Source organism: Sceloporus occidentalis, unplaced genomic scaffold, assembly GCF_023333645.1.
Source record: "Sceloporus occidentalis isolate IW3139 unplaced genomic scaffold, rSceOcc1.0.p SCAF_6, whole genome shotgun sequence".
Classification (NCBI taxonomy): Eukaryota; Metazoa; Chordata; class Lepidosauria; order Squamata; family Phrynosomatidae; genus Sceloporus; species Sceloporus occidentalis.
The window spans coordinates 133,484,751-133,490,671 of NW_028316986.1; positions in this window are offsets into that span (position 1 = coordinate 133,484,751).

Below are 5,921 nucleotides of genomic sequence, written 5' to 3' on the forward strand. Positions count from 1 at the left end.
TTTGTCCAGCCTCCAGTCTGCGCTCTTTCTAGCTTAACAAAGAATTCTTTAAATTTATCCTCCAACTCTTTATCACCTATCAATCCATCTTTCCCAGGAAGGCATTCCTTTGTTTACCATCAACGTCTTTCCTCAGGAACCAACAGGGCCATATACTCAAACTTCCCCAGTAATTGGCCATCTGTTCCCATTTTGCATTTCAATCAGATTACAGTCCCCCTCTGCTGCTTGCCTTCCTTCTTTCAGGCTTCCCTCTGGTCAACCATAGCACTGTTTTACCATTAGCCAGTACTCCTATTTTGCCATATCAAAATATTACCACATCACTATATCAACATATTACTATATCCCCTCATATGTCCCATCATGACAGATCCATATACTTCTGGATTCTGACACTGAGTGTGTGTCTGTGTATGTGAGTTAGGGTGTTTGTGAGTGTGTGTGAGTGAGTGAAGCGGAGAGTCTGTCTTTGTCTGTCTGAGTGAATGATGAACCAGTGGATCCTCATGGGTGGAAGCCAGGGATGAAGTCTCCAGAGAGAAGCCGGGGATGCGTCTGGGTTGAAGCTGGCGGAAGGCAGAGCCCACCCCTCTTACCTCTTGCATTCTTGTCTTGCAGGAAGGAGAAGCTTTGTCGTTGTTGTGGTGTGAGAACTCTGTGATTCAGCCATCTTCCTGAAGCAAAGCAAGTCTTTGTCTATTGTCTGGATTGTTGTTGTGATTAACCGCCTTCAAGTCGATTTCAACCCATTGTGAACCTGTGGATGATACTTGTCTGGATATTTACTTGTAAAATCTGCTTTCAAAAACCAATAAATATGTTTTGGAAAAATATTCTTTTTAAATTGTCCACAATCACAATCATTATTTGCATTGTTCTATGCATAGTTTATACAGAGTAGAAGGGATTCATAGAATCATAGAGCCAGAAGAGACCCCAAGGACCACCCAATCCAATCCCATTCTGCCATGCAGAAAGACGCCATCAAATCACCCCTGAAAGATGGCCATCCAGCCTCTGTTTAAAGTCCTCCAAAGAAGGAGACTGCATCACACTTTAAAGCAACATATTTCACTATTAAACAGTTCTTACTGTAAGGAAGGAAGCTCCTCCTAATGTTGAGGTGGAATCTCTTTTCCTGTAGTTTGAATCCATTGCTCCATGTCCTGTTCTTCTGAGCAGCAAAAAACAAAGTTGCTTCATCTTCAATATGACAAAAGTTTGCCCCAAGGACCTTAAAATATCACCTTTGAGATACATTCAACAATGCAACAAGAAAAATTAAATAAAGTTGGATAAACATTTAAAAAAAGAGAACAAGATGAAGTTTGAGTGAAATGAAGACATGGCATTGGCTTTCAGTTGTATTAAGCTGGGAGCTGTCTTGCCCTCAGGATGCGATATGAGCAACTGACTTGGGATGTCTTTTTTTCCCCAAGTAGGGCTTCCAGCTACATTTAAATTATATATTTTAACAACCAAAATACTCTAAGATCATATATTGCAATATATTAACCCCTTCCCAGCCGGTGCTGACTTGTGATGGGTTAGACTACAACAACCTTGTGTTCCTAAAAGCTGTGTTTGAGAAAATGAGAGTTGGGAAAAGTTTGGCTCTTTTCTGTTCAGTGCAGGGCTTGGAGAACATAATTTCCAGCTACAAACTTATTTCCCCATTTTACATTTTTGTTTTTTATATGAACGACATACTTTGACCAAACGATTGATGCTTGTAACCTCAACAGGTCTCCATCTCGTGTCAGTCCTGAATTCTCAGAGACTAGAATGCTTCTAACTTGCCGTAGTAACCTTAGGCAAGTACAGTGGGCCTTTCACATTTGCGGTTTTGGTTACAGTATTTGCAGATTTGATTAATATATTTATTTATTTATTTAGGTATTTATATCCCGCCCTTCAGCCCTAATGGCTCTCAGGGCGGCTTACAATTATTTTTAATCAGACAGTTCCCTGCCCTCAGGTTTACAATCTAAAAGACATGACACAAAAGGAGAAGGGAATGGTGGAGGGAAAGGGGATGAGGTCCAGTGGTTCTTCTCTCCCTCTGAGGGCTGGACCAAGGCAGATGGATTGGAGGGAGGGCTCTTCCTTCTTCCAGGCTAATATGTTCTCTCTAGAAATCCCTAGGTCCTCCAGGGAAATTCTGCTGGAAACTGACCACAGAGCTGCGCTGGAGAATCTATTGATGACTAGAGAAAACACTTCTCTAGACATTTGTAGGTCCTCCAGCATGATTCTGTGGCCAACGTTTGGCATATGTTGACCATAGGGTTGTGCTGGAGGACCTAGAGTTTCCTAGAGAGGTGGTCTCTTTAGGTAAAATAGTAGTGTTTTTTTAAATGGGGGTCCTGTGCCCCTAACCCCAGCGAATGTGGAGGGCCTACTGTAGTGGGCTGCTAATCCGTCTGTAGTTTGGATCCACTGGAATGTGTAGCCCTTACAAGATTAGCGGACCAATATAGATCGCTCCTTGACCCCAGAGGCTGGTAGAGATGGATGATCATTTGATGGTTCACGGGGTTTTTTCCTGTTTCCTCAGCACACAGTTCTGTGAAAGGCCAGTTGAGCTGTGAAATGAAAAAAATGACCAGGATGGTAGGCATGATGTGTCCTGAGCTTTCAGAGAATCATAGAGTTGGAAGAGACCACAAGGGCCTTCCAGTCCAACCCCTGCCATGCAAGAACTCTCAGTCAAAGCATTCTCAGCAGATGGCCATTCGGCCTCTGTTTAAAGACCTCCAAAGGAGGAGACTCCACCACTTTCGGAGGCAGCATATTCCACTGTCCCACGGCTCTTTTTATTAGGAACTTCCTTCCTAATGTTTAAGTGGAATCTCTTTTCTTGTAGATTGAATTCATTGCTTCGGGTCCTATTCTCTGGGCTAGCAGAAAACAAGCTTCTTCTATCCTCAGTAGGAAAATCCTTCACACAGCGTGGAACCCCAATTAAACCACTGTTGTTTTTAAGGAACTGAGAGCAATGAAAGAGGCGAGACTTCAACTCTGGTAACATTAACAGAAAATCCAACCAAACATAGGCTAGATAGAACCAATTTCAAAGCCTCCTCCATGACATTATGAGGAAGAGGAGGGAAACAATTTTCTGTACTATCATTGTATTTGCAAAGAGCCATCCAATGGAACGGTTTCAAGTTCTAGGAGGTCTTTGACATCCTAGTCTATGAGAAGTTAATTCAGACCTCTTCACAGCCCCCACTGAACAATTTGCCTGTCCTTATCAGTATTCTTTTTGTTTATTTATATAGCACCATAAATTTGCATGGCACTTTACAGGCGTCCTCAAGACAACGTATAACCTGCCAATGGGATACAATTGGAAGATAGAACTGCTTGGATCTGTTCTGACTTGGACACTATAGTTGCCAACAGACCTGTGGAAAGTAACTTCAGAACCTTCTTGTTTAATTATAATATTTTTCCCCAGTTCGTAAAGCCTGGGAGTATGGACAAGGTTCTTGGACAGCCAGTACATAGAATAGAATCATAGAGTTGGAAGAGACCACAAGGGCCATCCAGTCCAACCCCATTCTGCCATGCAGGAATTCTCAGTCAAAACATCTCCATTGACAGATGGCCATCCAGCCTCTGTTTAAAGACCTCCAAGAAAGTAGACTCCACTACACTCTGAGGGAGTATGTTCCACTGTCCAACTGCCTTACTGTAGGAAGTTCCTCCTAATGTTGAGGTGGAATCTCTTTTCCTGCAGTTTGCATCTATTGTACCTCAACATTAGCATAACACATGTGTGGTAGATACTTCTCCTTTCTGGCTCACTCAATAGGTAGGAGACTACCGAGTGGGTAAAAGGGGTAGTCAATGCCATTCGAAAGCATGCAAGGTCAAGTAGATAAAAGGGTAGATAAACAGTGGAGAGGTAACAACGTTCTGTGCAGTTATGCTGGTCGCATGACCACCAGAGTTTTCCTGACAACGCTGGCTCTTTCGCTTAGTAACAGAGATGAGCGCCACCCCCGACAGTAGATTACAACTAGATATTTATGTCAAGGAACTAGCTTTACCTTTCTTTTACACCAAGTCAGGGTTGCTGTGTACGTAAAGGCAGCAGCCTAACTGATCGTCCTACATGTCAGGGGTTCAACCACATTGGCAAAACCATGGGTTCTCTAGCTCTGCTTCTCATAGTACAAGAGAGATATAAACCAAATTTTATAGAACAACCATGTGATGGTATAAACTACTCTATCAACAGAAAAGACTGCCTCAGAAGTTTTGGAACTCTTCTTTATTGAAACATTCAAAGCAGAGGCGGATGACCAGCAATCATGGACACATAGATCCCCTATACTGGCAAAGGGGCATGTCTGGCCAAAGCAGTGCTGGTCCATGAGCCATCGGTTGCTGGTCCATAGCAAGTTTCCAAAAGGGAAAGAAACTGTTGTGGCCAATCGACACAAATCTGTTACCAGTCCCTAGCAGATAAAAAAAAGAAAGAAAAACCTTCAAGTTTGCCATATCAAACTGTTGTGGCCATTGGTTTCAATTATGTCTTTCTATCCTGGGAGCCCTCTAAGCATCAGCAGCCAATGGCTCAAGGAACAGGAGTTACACCATCCTAGATGACCTCTGAGGTACTTTCCAACCCCATTCTTCTACCTCTAGCATTGTCTTTAAACCTTTTAGACACAGTCCTTCTAGATTTATTTCTCTGTACTTCATCACCAGAAGAATCTAAGGCAAGGATGGGCAACCTTTCAGTTGTGGCCCAGAAGGGTTGTCTATCTGACACACAATCTTCTCTTCCTCCTCTCATTTCATGGAGAATTAGCTCCTTTTTTTAGTTCGGAAAGTTAATGAATGGGCTTACTCTGGAGTAGCCATGAACAGAAAATTTGGGAGAAAATCCAAATGGCTAACAGCTATTTCTGCTCCTGTTTACTTTGATTTAGTGCCACTCCAAGGGTTAGCCCACACTGTGCTAGATTAACTCTTTCACCAACACATCCCAAATTAGAAATCAGGTCCTAGGCCAAAAAGGTTTCCTTACCCTCCAACTGTCCCAACTTGTCCTCTGTCATCCCACTTTTTCAGCTGCTTTTAAAGTGTCCTGGTTTCTCCCTCCGCTTCTCACTCCCCCCCCCTTTACCTTCAACTTGCTTCAATTGCTGCAAACTGAGTTTAAAATACAAAAGTGTTTTTTTCTCCATAAACTCAGCAGGGGGAGAAGAGAGGAGGATGAGGTCTTGCCCTTTCCAAGCATCTCAGGCAAAAACAAACTGCTGCAGCCTCTCCAAGGTTGTGTGTTTTTCATCATTAATAACTTTTACCCTCTTGGCCACACTCTGACACGGCTTGGCCACATGTGCCCTGGTTTTCTTATGTGACATGAGGATATGCCTTTCTTCATCACTGCTCTAAACTATATGTCACAGGAAATGTTATTTGGAAGGGGAATGAGATGTGAAACAAGGTAAAAAGACACAAAGCGGAATCTATAGAGTTTGAACAATTTGTAATCCAGAAAAACTGAAAGAACCGAATCATATTCTCATTTGACTCATGCCAGGTATCCTTCAGGATGCAAGGCAAAAGATAGGTCCAAGGAAGGTCAGTCAAACTTAACAGATTTAATATCAAGATCGCCAGCAACAGAGAAGCACTCTGCAGTTTCCAGTCTCAACCTGTTTGGGAACTTAAGTTCCTGCCCTTCAGGCAGCTTCAGTCACTTCTTCAGCGTCAAAGGAGACACAGATCTGGAAAAGAGAGCAAAAATTAGAGCCATTCCCAAGAAGGCGTACAGGTCGACTCACCCTTATCTACTTGGGACCAAAGCTGTTTTGAGATTTGGATATTTTTGGATTTTGGAATATCGGCATTTGCATATACATAAATAATGAGATCTCTTGGAGATGGGGGACAAG